Here is a 16,846-nt window from a genome sequence, read left to right as displayed (position 1 = left end):
GTGAGTGCAATCCAGTTTGAAATATTACTACCACTACTACTACTACTGATTGATTAATTTAATGAATTGTGTTTGGAAATTAGTTAGTTTGATTATCATATCACGTTTGTTTCCCTAAAGCTTTCTTCTTAAATGTGTTTAATTGCACAAAATACATGTTTAAATATTCCTTGGTATAGGGACTGAGTTAGGTTTGAAAAAAATTCCTTTTGATTGATCCAATAACTCGCAATTTGCAATTTAGCCTCAAAGTCACCAAACTATTAGTAAGCTTATGTATATTACTCTGAAACTGTCTCACTATATGTTATTGAATTTATATAATTCATATGACTCTCGTTTCCATTACCATCTCTGTTTATTAACAGCCAAAGCCAAAATGTAATAAAACTAACGATAAAGCAGAAGATTCGAATAATCCATTATAAACAATTAAACAATAGGGAATATTATCGCAAGTATAATTCTATTGAACCCATAGCTGTATATATATATATATATATATATCAAAAAGCAAAAGCAGCAGGCTCCTTCAGTGTTGGACAGACAATGGATACCCACGAAGGGTTGCTTACGCATGAGATTTTTGTGGCAGGAGGTGCACAATCTCCAACCACACCTCTCCTGAGACGACATTATTAAATACCAGTGGCAAGTGAAGTACAGGACGACTGGAAATAAACGCAGAGATAAGCTGAGAGCACATACAGCACCTAGAATTCCCATATGGTCACCCATCTGATACTAATCAGGCTCAACATTGCTTAACTTCAGTGATCTGACAAGAACCAGTGTGTCAACGCGATTATGCCGTATATATATATATATATATATATATATATATATATATATATATATATATATATATATATATATATATATATATATAATAAATTCCACAGCCAAACAATGTCACAGCCCACAAGAGCCATGGCAGCAAAGAACCGGAAGTCCAAGACTCGAGTTTCGCCCTCATTTGGGCTCATCAGTTAGACACATCCGAACACAGGATTCGAAACCCAAGCCTCTTGCATGCAAGGCAAGCACTCTACCAACTGAGCAAACACCCTGCACACAAGAATTTCTATTAACCAACACAGATCAAGCAAACCGCGCAGAAATCCGACTGTGAAATGAACCTACTTTGTCTCAACAAGGGACGCGGTCATGCAACCAGCTAATAACCCCAAGCCAATGTCTCACAAATAAGAGTTTTAACTCGAAAGGACGATGCCATCCAGCAATGCTAACCAAGCGAGCAACTTATGATAGGATTTTCAGAATGTGAGAGATTGTATATAATAAATTCCACAGCTAAACAATATATATATATATATATATATATATATATATATATATATAGAGAGAGAGAGAGAGAGAGAGAGAGCTTTCTAAAGACAAAAAATAACCTTTATACAATGACCTATCAAGATACAGAAAGCTCTACATGAATGTGCAACATTCAATATAAGAAATAATTGATGACATTTTAAAGTTAAATAAAATTTATTTAATTATCAAATTGATAATGAAAAACATATAAATTATGAATAAAACTCTTTAGACCATACTATTTCGAAGCATAATGCTTCTCGACAGAAGAGAAAAGAACAAGGTTATTCAGTAGAATCCCGGGATACGTTTTTTCCCAGGCCCTGGTTATTGCATTTGCCTCGCCTTACGGTGTTATTTATAATATACATGTGTATTATATAATGTACTGTATTTTGTTACTAATTTTTAATGTCGTATCCCAGCATATACATTAGATAATCTATCCGGCGTTGCCCGGAAATATTACTTTCATTTTGTCCCCCTTCTTTTTAAAGCTATGCCTTTTTTGCTATGATGCTGCCATCTACTATGATATTTTTTATTTTTTTATTTTTTTATTTTTCTTCCTTTGAAGATTGTAATGCCGGGTATGGGGCAGCCAAACCAGCTGCCAACATTGCCCCGCTTTTTTATTGAAACCAACCGAGAGCTCTTTTTAGTATCCTAGCTGTTCCCTTAAGTGCAATTGTCTGAATCTCTTTTGCACTTGGTTCACCAGGAATATTAGTAAGGTAGGACTTCAGGTTCTTCTTCATAAGTCCTGTGGCACCTATGATAACTGGTATGATCGATATCCCCTTTAGGTTCCAGTTTCTTTTCATATCATACATGAGACCTTGGTATTTGGTCTGTTTCTCTCTTTCAGCTCTGTTAAGACCGCCATCATTAGGAACACTCACTTCAATGACATACATTGTGACCAAACAAACAGGAATACGATTTTTTTATAATATACATACACAATACATACATAAACACACACTCACTCACACACACATAATATACATATATATATATATATATATATATATATATATCTTCTTATAATATAAAGCTGAATGGGTGTGTGTGTGTGTATGTGTATGTGTGTGTCTGATCACGAATGGGCTCCTATATGGTTGACTATTTTAAAAAACTGATTACATATAATGAAAGAAGATGTATCGAGACACAGGAATGGGTATGTTTGAGCTGGCAGAACGGTGGTTCATTAAAATTGTGGGGTCTGCGTTCGCGCCTGGCCTCCATAGAATGGAAATAGACACAAACTTTAATAAAGACTTTTCATATCTATCTGCGTAAGTATACTTTGATAATTATGTTTCAGTTTGAAGAAATATCGTATAATAAAATTATGGAGTGTTCGTTCGCACCTGACCTCCATAGAATGGAAATATGTCACAAAGTTTAACAAGGTTTTTTAATATAGATCCACAGAATATTGTGATAAGTGTTTCAGTGTGAACAGGTATGGTATAATAAATTATGGAGTTTATCTATTTTATTTTTACTTTCATCATATTTTGCTTTGGTTTTGATACCCCCAAATTCAACCCAAATTTACAACCCTTCCTTTTCATAACCTATCATACTTTCATAAATCAGAGTCCATTTTCTGTAGGCTGTTTTTGAACCCAGTCAACGACGGGTACTTTTCCTAGTGTGTATATATATATATATATATATATATATATATATATATATGCATAGATCATCGTATAAAGATTAGATCACTGTCTGACTGACGTAAAGAACATTTAATATTAAAATGTTTAAATTCAACGTTATTTCACATAGTTAATGGTAGCTGAATGGATACGGTCTTCGCTAATCGAGCCAGAGATGGCCTGTGTTGCCGAGTTCGAATCTGTCGACTGGTGTTAATCATGACACCCTGCACTGAAGATTCCAGAAAGGATGAAACACTAGTGTCTGTAGGTATTTAATTATTCTAGTAAAAAAATAATTATATATATATATAGTGAATAAATGACAAAAAAAATTACAAGATGCCTCTCCAACCCCCTATATTCATGACAAATAGCACCTTACCTGAGAATTTTACCTCCAAACTCCTTGGCCTAACATTTGCAGGCAATATGAACTGGATCAAATACATAGAGGATACTGCAAAGGCTGCTGCGAAGAAGGTTTTTTTTTTTACATGGAGGTCACCACTTATTAAGGCCAAGAAGCCACTGGGGAATAAGGGTTAGTGCGTGTATAGTAATCAATGGGATAGTGTTGTAGTATTCGTTAGTATTGGAGATTTGATAAAGTGTCATTACTTACGAGGGCGGTTCATCAGGAATTTGTTTATGTTGGACTTGAAGACATTGAAGTTGAAATCAGGTGGGAAACAGGCAAGCGGTAGAGAGTTCCACAGGCATGCATTTCTAAGAAAGAAGCTTTGTTCATGGAATCTTCGTTTTGATTTAGGCACAGATAAAGAGTGGGGAAAATTATTGACAGTGGTTTCAGCTAGACGGGTGTTTATCATGAAAGATTGGCGAGAGGGAACCAGAGATTGAGTTCAGACGAGCACTTGCCATGGAAATAACGATAAAACAAAGATAGGCTCGCAAGGTCACTCCTGTGGGAGAGAGGTTGCAGGGAAGAGAAAAGAGCATCCCCCACTAAGCCACAAAATCTATTTTGTACTCTGTTAAGGCAGAATATGCTGTTTTTAGCAGCTCCTGCCCAGATGTGGCAGCAGTACTCCATCTTTGTTCCATTTCAGATCAGGAGTAAAGGTCAAACCCAGAAGCTTATCAAAACATGGGACCTCCCTTAGACAAGAGCCATCCATTTCAATTGATACCAGATGGGGATCAGAGTGTTGATGTAAAGATAAAAGCTTGGTTTTAGATGCATTAAATGTAACAAGCCACCTCTTCCCCCACTGTACCACGTGCTCAAGATCAGAGGAGAGAGAATTAGAGAGAACTGTGTCATTTACGGCCTTTGATGTGTTGCCATAGTTGGTCGTGTCATCATCATAGATGTCTATGGATGATTTAAGTATGTGTTTTGAGAGATCATTGATGTAGATCAGGAAGAGAATTGGGCCCAGGATGGACCCCTGAGGGACTCCAGCATTAATACTGCAGGCCTCTGATTTTTGTCCATCAACCACTACTCTTATGAGCCTATCAGAGAGAAATGATCTAATGATCGAGAAAACATTTCCAGTTATACCATAGCTGGAGATCTTGTGAAGTAGGCCTTTATGCCATATCTTATCGAAGGCCTTTGATATGTCAAGAGCAATTGCCCTAGAAAGGAAGCCTTTGTCGAGAGATTCGCTAATCCTATGAGATATAACCGTTAGCACATCTACTGTAGATCTAGTAGAACGGAAACCATATTGCATGTCACTAAGAAGGTTATTTTTGCTGAGATGGTTGACTACTTCTCTATTTAATATGGATTCCAGCAACTTACTCATGACACACAGGAGACTTATTGGTCTGTACTGAGAGGGAGATGACTTATCACCTGAATTCTTAAATACAGGGCATACTGATGAGGTTTTCCAGGGTGTTGGAAAGCACTTCTCCTTAAGGCAACGTTTAAACAGTTTTGTAAGTATGGGAGCAAGTTCTGATTGAAGCTTTTTTAACACTATAATTGGAATACCGTCAGGGTCAGTTGCTTTACTGAAATCAAGGTTCTTGATTAGTTTGGCGACCTCACACACAGATATGTGTATGTTGCATAGTGTCTTGTGTGTTATAGGAGGAAATACAAGGAGTTGATGGCCTTCGTCGCATAGGGTAGAATTAGCTGCAAAGTTCTTGGCAAATAGTTTGGCCTTGTCTGATGCTGACGAGATGACCTCTGGTCCATTGATAATTGTTGGGATAGAATGCACGCTTCTGTTCAGGATCCTATTTGTTATTTGCCAAAACTGGTGGGAACCAAGCCGTTGTTCAGCTACTTTGGATTTAACAGACTGAGCATATAGCTCTTTGGCATTTTTTATTACTTTTTTACAGTGGTTCCTGCATCTATTATGTTGGCAGCTATGGAAGAAGTGATTTCTGTGTGTGATGGCAGCAGCACATTCTGGGGCTGGCTGTTAGGTTTTTGTTGGAATTTTTTGGATGGTATGAATCGGTCTATGCCTACAATTAAACATTCGGTCAGGTCTAATGCTATAGAGGACACATCCTTTTTAAACATGGAATACAGAGGTAGATCAGATATGAATGTACGGAAGCTATCTCAGTCAGCCATAGAGTATCGGTATACAGTACAGTGGAGAGATACGTTTGAAGACTTATTACATTTCATTTTTATCTTAACTGATAAAACGGAGAGGTCAGAGGATCCCAGATGAGATAGAATGGAACATGAACATAGCTCGGGGGAAGAAAAAGGTCTAGAAGGCTTGCATACTAACTGGTAGTATCGGGCACATGGGTGGGCTCACGAATAATCTGAGGTCATAGGCAATGGCAAAATCATGACAGAACCTCCCCTCATTATCTCTTATTTGAGTGGGTTAGCCATTCCATGTAATGGATATTGAAGTCACCGCAAATGTGAATGTTAGCCGAAGGATGAGCAGACAGGATGTGGTGAATTTTCTCAGATATACTCTTAAAGATAGTAACTCCACTGTTGTGGGGACGATAGAGGGCAAATATAAATGCAGTGGTGTAAGCAAGTGCACATATAAGGTAAATTAGGATCTTCTCTGGAGATATCCCTGCCACATGGAAAGGCATCTTTAATATAGGCACATATTCCATGCCCATGGCGATCTTGCGGGTCTCTAGAAGTGGAAGCCATTTTGAGTTTCAGAACAGTTTCAGTGGGTTCGCTGTTACACACAAGTCCTGGGAGGTGACTTGTTTGTAGTAGACAGTTCCACAGAACAAAATATTCTTACCGTGTCGAAACCCGGGAAAAGAACATGTGAAATTGCTCCAGAAAAGGTTTAATATTTATGAAGCAATTCTGGTTTCTGATTGGTTGGTAGCAGAACATGAATTAATTTGATTCGTCAGTTTTTAGCAGCATCGTTTATAAATAGAATCGTCTGACTGTGTGGGATCATACCCCATTAATCCCATTACAACATTTTTAGAATTGCAGGAGTGCCCCTCCTTTAGGGGAGCCTGCGGGTATCCCACTTTCCAGGCCTTGTGCCAAATAATGCTGATGTAGGCAGCATTTAAATAAATACCCCATTAATCCCATTACAACACTGTTGTGATGGGATGTGTCTCCTAGCGGCTTCGGCTGCAGGGAGACAGGGTAGTACACGTCAAGGACTCGTCACTTGACACTCAGCCCAACAGGTGAGGGGCCGGGAACCGGCCCAGCACCTGTTGGACTGAGGTACATTGCCTGGGTGATACCTAGGAGGTCCACCCTCCCAGGCCTTGCCATCGGGCTTTCCAGTGGGGCAAGTTTATTGCTTGCTGCCTGAGGCGCCTCGCCCGGGGAATGCCGACGGAGTTACTCAGGCAATTTTTAAAATTGCAGGAGTACCCCTCCTTTAGTGGAGCCTGCGGGGTTCCCACTCTCCAGGCCTTGTGCCAAATAATGCTGATGTCGGCAGCATTTAAATAACTACCCCATTAATCCCAAAATATTGCAACATCCTCCCTATTTTTTATAATGGGGAAGTCCCTTGTGTTTGTTCTGCTCAAAAATAAATATATATTTTTATATTCACTTAGACATAACAAAAATTTGAAATCATTTGGATCTTAGAATTTTAGGATTTAAAAAGACGCCATTTTTAATTGTGTTCAAATGTCAAAAAGGAAAATTACAAAGATTTTTTTTTTTTTTAAGCAAAAGTATTAGTTACACATTAGTAGGTTAAAGTGTTAATACAAATAAAATGGATACAGTTTAACGTCTTGTCCAGAACTATTTTTTTTTTTTTTTTTTGATATATAGAAATCTATATACTCTGAGCATTACCCCTAGGGTTTTCCGCTGATATTCATGCAAAAAAGTAAGAGCTTTCTCATAAGTGGAACTTTGCTGGTCTGTATTTTTAATATATAGAAATCCAAATACATACAGGGCAGTGAAAGGAAAAAAAAATTATTCAGTCGAATTCCCCAACAAGTTTTGAGAAAAAACGTTGTAGCTTTATCCTTGTCGCGGGTTTCGTAAATACATTTTTTTTCTTTTTTTTTTTTTTACATAGGCATCACCACATTATCAAGGCCCAGAGGCCACTCAAGGATAAGGGTTAAAGAGTGTACAGTAGAAATTGGACAATATAGTAATCATTAGGAATGAAAATTTGGTAAATTTGATAACTTATATAGAACGGTTCATCAAGAACTTATTTACGTTAGACTTGAACACAACCATATTGTAGTCAGCCGGAAAGCAGGAAAACGGAAGATAATTCCACAGGCGTGCAGTTCTAAGAAAGAAGCTTTGTTCATGGAATCTACGTTTAGGTTTAGGCACAGATAAAGAGTGGGGGGAATTATTGATAGTGTTTACAGTTAGATGAGTGTTTCTTGTGAAAGTTTGGCGAGGGGGGACCATAGATTGAAGCTCAGTTGAACACTTTCCATGAAAATAACGATACATCAGAGACAAACTCGCAACATCTCTTCTGTGAGATAGAGGTTGCAAGGAGGAGAAAAGGACATCTCCTACGAGGCTACGAAGTCTATTTTGAACTCTATCAAGGCAGGACAAGTCCTTTCTAGCAGCTCCTGCCCAGATGTGGCAACAGTATTCCATCCTTGGACGTACCTGGCTCTTATATAGATAGAGAATAGCATCAGCAGTGAGATATCTACCGGATCGATAGAAAGATCCCACCATTTTTCCAGCGGCCTTGGCAACAGATTTGATATACGTGTTCCATTTAAGATCAGGAGTAATGGTCAAGCCCAGAAGCTTGTCAAAACTTGAGGCCTCCTGAAGACGAGAGCCATTCATTTCAATTGATGACAAATGTGGATTAGAATGTTGATGATGTAAAGAGAGAAGCTTGGTTTTAGATGCATTAAAAGTAACCAGCCACTCCTTTCCCCATTGTACTACGTGCTCAAGATCAGATGAGAGAGAATTGGAGAGAACTTGGTCGTTTACTGTCTTAGATGTGGTACCATAAATGGTAGTGTCGTCAGCATAAATGTCTACAAATGATGTAAGGATATGATTTGGAAGATCATTAATGTAGATCAGGAAAAGAGTTGGGCCCAGGATGGATCCCTGAGGGACACCGGCATTAATACTGTGAGCTTCTGATTTTTGCCCCTCAACTACTACTCTTATGAACCTATCAGAAAGAAATGATTTAATAATTGAGAAGACTTTTCCAACTATACCATAGCTAGCGATCTTATGAAGTAAACCTTTATGCCATACCCTATCAAAGGCTTTAGATATGTCAAGAGCAATTGCCCTAGAAAGATTGCCACCGTCGAGAGATTTGCTAATCCTATGCGATATAACTGTAAGGACATCTGCTGTAGATCTAGCAGAACGGAAACCATATTGAGTGTCACTAAGAAGGTTATTTTTGTTGAGATGGTTGATTACTTCTGTATTTAACACAGATTCTAGCAACTTACTCATGACGCACAGGAGACTTATTGGCCTGTACTGAGAGGGGGATGAGCGATCACCTGAATTCTTAAATACAGGGCATACTGATGAGATTTTCCAGGGAGATGGGAAACTATTCTCCTTAAGACAACGTTTAAACAGTTTTGTAAGTATGGGCGCTAGTTCAGGTTGAAGTTTTTTGAGTACTATAATTGGAATACCGTCAGGGCCAGTTGCTTTACTCGAATCAAGGTTTTTGATTAGCTTCGCAACACCACGTACAGATATACGTATATCACATAGCATGTTTTCTGATACAGGAGGAAATATTGGGAGTTGGCGGTCTTGGTCGCAAAGGGTAGAATTAGCTGCAAAGTTCTTGACAAAGAGTTTGGCTTTGTCTGAGGCTGACGAGATTACCTCAGGTCCATTGATAATAGTTGGGATGGAGCACACGCTTCTGTTCAGGATTCTGTTTGCTATTTGCCAAAACTGGTGGGAACCAAGCCGCTGCTCAGCTACTTTGGACTTAACAGATTGAGCATACAACTCTCTTGCGTTCCTTATTACTTTCTTACAATGGTTGCTGGCAGTCCTGAAAACGGCTTTAGTTTCCATACATCTATTACGTTTGAAGCAGTGGAAAAAGTGATTTCTGTGCGCAATGGCAGCAGCACATTCTGGAGAGAACCATGGCTGGCTGTTAGGTTTTTGCTGAAACTTTTTAGAGGGTATGAAATGGTCAATACCTACAATTAACCATTCAGTCAGGTCTAATACTATAGAGGACACATCCTTTTTAAACATGGAATGCAGAGGTAGATCAGATATAAATGTACGGAAGCTATCCCAGTCAGCCTTAGTGTATCGATATACTGTACGATGAAGAGGTACGTCTGGGGACTTATTACATTTCATTTTTATCTTAATTGATACAACAGAGTGGTCGGAAGATCCAAGAGGCGACAGAACAGAAACTGAACATAGTTCAGGGCAAGTTGTGAGAAAAAGGTCTAGTAGGCTCGCATACTGGCCGTCATTATCGGGCACACGGGTAGGTTCCTGAACAATCTGAGTGAGGTCATAGGCAATGGAGAAATCATGACAGAACCTCCCCTCATCATCGGTCTTGTTTGAGTGGGTCAACCATTTGACGTTGTGAACATTGAAGTCTCCACATACGTGAATGTTAGCTGAAGGATAAGTAGAAAGGACTTGGTCAATTTTCTCAGATATGCTTTGAAAGATAGTAACTCCGCTGTTGTGGGGGCGATAGAGAGTAAATATAAATGCAGTAGTGTGAGCTAAAGCAACCCGGAAGCACATATAGGGTAAGTTAGGATCTTCCCTGGAGATGTCCCTCCCACATGGAAAGCTATCTTTAATATAGGCACATATTCCATGCCCATGGCGATCTTGGGGGTCAGATTTAGAAGTTAAGTTAGAGTATCCTGTAATTGCAAACTCATCTAGGGAAATAGCCTGTCCAATGCCAGTTTCACTTAAAAATAAAAGATCTGGTTTAGTCTCCTGTAATTGGGTTTCAACCTCTGGAAGGTTAGAACGAAGACCCCTGATGTTGGAGAAGGAGAGATGGTAGTAGGGGTCTACGTTGGAAGTTGGAGAACCGGGTTTAATCGTGTATTTTTTCTTGAAACTTGTCATGATGAAATTTTGGAATTTGTGGACTAGGTCGTCAGATTTACTTAGAGCAGGACAGAGAGGGGAAACTAAGAGAGAAAAAGAAGCGATATTTTGTTTTGATGATATGTAATTCAAAATAATGGATTCCTTTTTTATCTCGTTTTTTATGAAATGGTATTTTATATCTATATGCTTAGATCTTTGGTTGATTATCGTGTTCTGTGCTAAGACTATACTGGCTTGATTATCACAATTAATTACTACGGGGTTTGTAATCAATTCTGGCTCTAAAATAGTCTTCAGGATATTTTTAAGGTAGAGTGCTTCCTGGGTCGTGTGTGTGATCGCGATAAATTCTGCTTCACACGTAGAGAGAGATACAATCTGTTGCTTTTTAGATTTCCATGAAATAATAGGCCCATTTTCCGAGAGTCTGAAACAATATCCAGATACACTCTTGCGATCTTCGTCGTTTGGCCCGTCTGAATCCGAAAATACCTTCTAATTTTAGGGGATTTTTTGATTTTCTAAATACTAACTTCTGTTCTTTAGTACCTTTTAAATAACGTAGGACTTATTTAGCTCTGTTTAAATCCTTCATTGTCGGTCGTGATAATTTTTGTGACAGTTTTGTTACTGTATAGCATATGTCGGGCCTGGTTGCAGTCATTAAATACCTATAATTTCGCGATATTGTGTGTCGTTTATTATTTCAGATTCTGCATGTATATTTTTATTAATATCATTTTCGACCGGTGTAGAGCGTTTCTTGCACTCTCCCGTTCCAAATTTTAATAGTATTTTGTCGATGTATCTCGATTGAGTCATTGTAACAAGTCCTTTGCTTTGAGTAAATTCTATCCCCAGAAACCAGTATATTTTGCCAAGATCGGTCATTTTGAATCTTTTACTTAATTTGTTCTTAACATCAGTTAACATTATGTCACGATTTGATGCGATTAAAATATCATCGACCCACAAAACCAAAATCAGTAGTTTATCGTCTTTGTGTTGGGTATATAAACAGGGGTCTACAGCGCATTGTCTAAATTGTTGTTTAATAATATAATCATGGAATACTGTGTTCCAACACTGAGCACTCTGCTTTAGACCATATAATGACTTGTTAAGTTGCCACACGCTATTTTTATTTTTCATTATAAATCCCTCTGGAGGGGTATTATAAATTTCACAGTCTATTGAGGCATTCAAATAAGCATTTTTTACGTCCATTTGATGGATGTTTAGGTCATATTGTGATGCGACTTGCATTAAAATTCTGATTGTCGTTAGGTTTTTGATCGGTGAAAACGTAGAAAAGTATTCTTTACCGTAAATCTGAGAGTACCCCTTAGCAACAAATCTTGCTTTGTACTGTTCTACGCCTTATGCTGCACTCTTTTTTGTAAAGACCTATCTGGTAGAAATAACATGTTTATCTCTTGGGAGAGGCACTACCATATAGGTATTATTTTCGGTTAAGGCATCTATTTCTTTTTTCATGACAATTTTCCATTCATCACAATGTTCTGAATTAATTGCTTCGTTGAAGCTTCTTGGCGCATTTTCCATTGAAGAGCAATAGTCGATTTGATAATCTTTTATATTGTCGACCACAAAACAATCGGGTCGTCTTCTATTTCTTTTGGGATATCTTTCGACTTTATCATCATCATCATCATCATCATCATCATCATCATCATCATCATCATCATGGACACTCTCATCTCCGTCATTTTTATTGTTTTCGTTTGTTCAAATTATTTGAGGTAATATAATTTCATCCTCTTCATGTGACGGGAGCTTGGCTGTAAAATTAAATGTGTCTGTGAATTTTACACACCTGATTCTTTTTATTTTATTTTTTTCGGAAAAAAAAATAAATTGGCTGGATTGTTTTTATCGTATCCAAGAAATATACCTCTGTCGGCTTTAATATTCAATTTACTCTTTTTCTCTATATATGCGAAGCAAGTGGAACCAAATATATGCATTCTGCTTAAATTTGTTTTTTTACCGCAGAAAGATTCATATGGAGTTTTAGATAGTGTTTTGTTAAAGCACCTGTTGCGTATATAGGCTGCCGCCATAAGTGCATACGTCCAGAGGTTTTTAGGGAGTTTTGATTCAATGAGTAGGCATCTTGCCATTTCAAAAAGTGTCCGCCACGCACGTTCAGCAGTCCTATTTTGGTGTGGCGAACTAGGAGCTAATGTTTCATGCCTGATATGATGGTTAATTAGTAAAAGTTCAAAGTCTTTATTGGTGAATTCCGTACCGTTGTCAGAGCAAATACACTTGATTTCACCATAGGGGGCCATGTCGGCTAGATATTTCTTAGTTGCTAGCAGGGTATCAGATTTGTTCTTCAAAAAGTAAACCATTATAAAACCTGAATGGTCATCTACGAAATTCAACACATATCTATAATGTTCTCTGGCCATCGGTTCTATGGGACCATTCAAGTAACAATGCACCATTGATAGGATTTTTTTGGCCTTTTTGTCTGGTATCTTGTTTTGATAGTTTGTCATTTTCCCTTGCGTACAGACATCGCAGTTGAAGGTTTTTGATGTTTGTATTTGCATTCCATCAACTACAATCGGCAACTTTTTGATATCAGGAATATTGCAGTGTCCAAGAATTTTATGCCATGTCTGTAGATCATGGCAGGCGGTTTTTGATGGGACTACGCTATTTAAATAATATAGTCTTCCATTTTCTTTAATGTCGAATACAGTTCCATTCGGGTATACCAGTTTTGATTTATTGGGGCTAAAGTTTATATTTGCACCTTGTTTTGTGGCAGCTTGTACAGAAAATATATTTTGTTTAAATTTTGGGATTAGAAGAGCGTTTTCTAGAATACAGAAACACTGTTCACCTTTATTGTTCTTTAGCGAGATTTTCGCATTGCCTCTTTTCAAAACGATATCATTGACTCGACTCCCGTCAGCTAGTTCTACAAAATGATTTTGTGGCTTAAAGTTGGGATCAAAATTGATAAAATCAGATTCCTTTGTAATCACATGTGCCGTGGCCCCACAAGAAAATTATTATTGTTTGTTGAAGCATCAAATGTACACGAAAATAAAAATCTATGTTCGCTAACAGAGCTCTCTACATTTTTAATGTAGTCGCCATTTTGATTGGAAACTTTTGTGATTAGGTCATCCACAATTATAGCAAATAATTTTTGTACTTTTCTTAGGAAAAAACTTGCTTTTGGCAAAGTTGCGTTTTTTATTCCTGGCATGGGTATAATTCGATTTTGGTGTTTTTATGTGTGTATTTTTAAATTTCATGATATTTGTGGATTCGTTTTTTTCGGTGATCATTTTTTCAGTTTCTTCGTAACTTCTGAGTGCTACCTTGAATTGGCTAAAAGTCATGGGTTTTTCTTTCTGGGTTATCACGGTGGTAAATGGCTTGAAATCACTCGGTAATCCCTTAAGGACCATGGAAATTAACAGACTGTCACTTATAACTTCACCAGACATTTTTAAAGAATTTGCAGTTGTCTCGGCTCTTATAATATAATCAGTAATAGTTTCGGCTTCCATTCGTTTTAGAGAGGTCAGTTTAGTGTATAAAGAAATAATTTTGGGTTTTCCTTTCGATAAATAATGCTCTCTCAATATGTTTAATGCTTTGCAGCCGTCGTCCAGGGCTTCTATCATTACCAGTGGTAGACTTCGGTCATCTAAACACTGTATTAATTCCGCAAAGACAGTTGCGTTCTTTTCAATGAATTCGGGGTCGTTTCTGTTTTCAGGTTGTGTTTGTAGTACTTTGTGTAGCTTTTGGATTCGTAGATATCCTAGAAATTTAACTTGCCACAATTCGAATTTTGATTCGGATCCATCGAAATAAAGACACACGGTGGGCGCATAACCTCTAGAAGTGTAACCCATTTTGAGTTTCAGAACAGTTTCAGATGGTTCGCTGTTACACACAAGTCCTGGGAGGTGACTTGTTTGTAGTAGACAGTTCCACAGAACAAAATATTCTTACTGTGTCGAAACCCGGGAAAAGAATATGTGAAATTGCTCCAGAAAAGGTTTAATATTTATGAAGCAATTCTGGTTTCTGATTGGTTGGTAGCAGAACGTGAAATTATTTGATTCGTCAGTTTTTAGCAGCATCGTTTATAAATGGAATAAATATTGCAACAGGGTCAGATTTAGATGTTAAGCTAGAGTATCCTTTAACTATGGACTCGTATAGGGAAGTGGACGGCCCTATTTCAGTTTTGCTTAGAAAGAATATGTCTGGTTTCATCTCCTGTAATTGGGTTTCAACCTTTGGAAGGTTGGAACGTAGACCCCTGATGTTGGAGAAGGAGACATGGTAGTAGGGGTCTACGTTGAAGGATTGGGTTCTTGGTTTATTTGTGTTTTTTTTCTGGAGATATTTCATGTTGAGGTTTTGGGATTTGTGGAATAGGGCGGCATACTTGGTTAGAGCAGGACAGAGAGGGAAAGTAAGAGAGAAAAGACAGGATTTTTTTTGTAGCACATGATAAGGTAAAGCTGTAACAATTACCCACTAGTATGGCATTGAGAGGCCCCGGCAGAAACTACTGCATGGTCCAGAATCCATTCACCAAATGGCAATACAGCAGCCCCAGTACTTTGCACCTGCTGATAGGACAGCCTCCTTAGTGGTTAATCCTAAGTTCGGGTCCCTGACTGTCAGGCAGATAACATGAGCCCAGATAAAACGTTTACCTCCAGCACTTTTACTAGTGACATGGCCACAAGGATAGACATAGAAACAGAAAATTTCCGACATCTCAGACTACTGTTCACGAAGTACTACCGACCTGGAAAGCAGCTTTTTGTTCACCCTTTGTCAGAAAAATCATTCATTGGAAATGAGGACTGAGGTACAAAAAAGGAGTAGTGAGAGTTACTGGAGCTGCCGATAACACATCCACTGTGCTTATCTACTCTCCATTAAAAACTGGTTTAGAGTAATGCCGTTTGGGTTACGTATTAAGTTTACACTAATTAAAAATAATGCATACTGCAGAGAACAAACCGCGATTTTGAGTTTAGTTCAAGGTTTTAATTTGGAAAGTTCTCGTTTTCATGAGTGACTTTTTTTTTCGTTTTAAATATCAGAAAACATTATTGGTTAATAATAGCATATTTGACAAAAAAGATTTAAGAACAAAAAAACAAAAGAAAAAAAAAAGAAAAACTACAAGATAAGTAAAGTTAAAATGTCCAGAGTTTAAGTTAAAGCTGCAATAAGAAAAAAACAATATTTGCAATACACAAATGTTAGCGATATTAAGACAAAGTAGATTTCAAAAGTTATATTCCTTTAATCGAGCTAGAAGACTACTCACGCCTGAGAGTATCCTGTACCTTTACAAGTCCACCATTCGCCCATGCATGGAGTATTGTTGCCACGTCTGGACTGGTGCATTTGCCACTAGTCCCTCCCTCTTAGGTAAAATCCAAAAAAGAGTTGTCAATCCAATCGGTCCCACTTTATCAACTAAGCTCCAGCCCCTGTCTCATCGCTGCAATGTTGCATCACTGCCTGTTTTACAAATATTTTAATGGAATGTGTTTTGATGAACTTATTTCACTTGTACCCCTTCAACGTACATATCCCCGACAAACTCGTTTAGCAATAAGATCTCACCTCTTCACTGTTGTTATCCCTAAATGCCAGAAAGCTTTCTATTCTAATAGTTTCTTCCCTCGAACAGCTAGACTTTGTAATTCCCTTCCTGCTGCCTGCTTCCCTGGCTGTACCGATATGCAGAAGTTTAAATGTAACATAAACAAATATCTTGTTACTCTTTTCTAGACATGCCCCCAAATAGTAGCCTCTTACGTCCAAGTTGCGATATGCTTTGTAAGAGGTGAACATGAGTAAAAAAAAAACTATATTCCAAAATTCATGATGTTGACCATCTTATTATTTATTCCTTTAATTCAGTTGGCATTTACAATTCTTGACACTATCTGTTTCGTAGCGCAAAATCAATTACTTAATTATCATATCAACCAGTGAATTTATTATGCCCTTAACTCATCACAAGATATAGCAACAATCAATCTGTCGAAAGGAAATAAAGTGTGATTTGACACGATTAAAAATCCGAAAATTGGAAGGGAAGCTGCAAATACCTTTAATATGTTTCCATTATGCCATAGCTTCTTAAATAAGGATTGGTATATATTATAAGAAATATATATATATATATATATATATATATATATATATATATATATATATATATATATATATATATCACAAGGTCCCGATTTCGAATCTTGCTAGATTGCTAGATTCAGCCACTCTG

At 37.7% G+C, this 16,846-nt stretch overlaps 1 protein-coding gene and 1 pseudogene across 3 annotated transcripts in view; one reads left to right on the top strand and one right to left on the bottom strand.

Moving 5' to 3' along the window:
* Positions 1–16,846, top strand: part of LOC145293878 (uncharacterized) — a 119,329-nt gene that overhangs the window by 93,789 nt on the left and 8,694 nt on the right. The window lies entirely within an intron of this gene.
* LOC145294277 (5S ribosomal RNA) lies at positions 702–818 on the bottom strand (annotated as a pseudogene).

Source organism: Euprymna scolopes, chromosome 15, assembly GCF_053919585.1.
Source record: "Euprymna scolopes isolate OS-2025 chromosome 15, ASM5391958v1, whole genome shotgun sequence".
In the NCBI taxonomy this organism is placed as follows: domain Eukaryota; kingdom Metazoa; phylum Mollusca; class Cephalopoda; order Sepiida; family Sepiolidae; genus Euprymna; species Euprymna scolopes.
The sequence above is the reverse complement of the archived record's forward strand: the minus strand, read 5'-3'. Positions and strand labels throughout refer to the sequence as shown.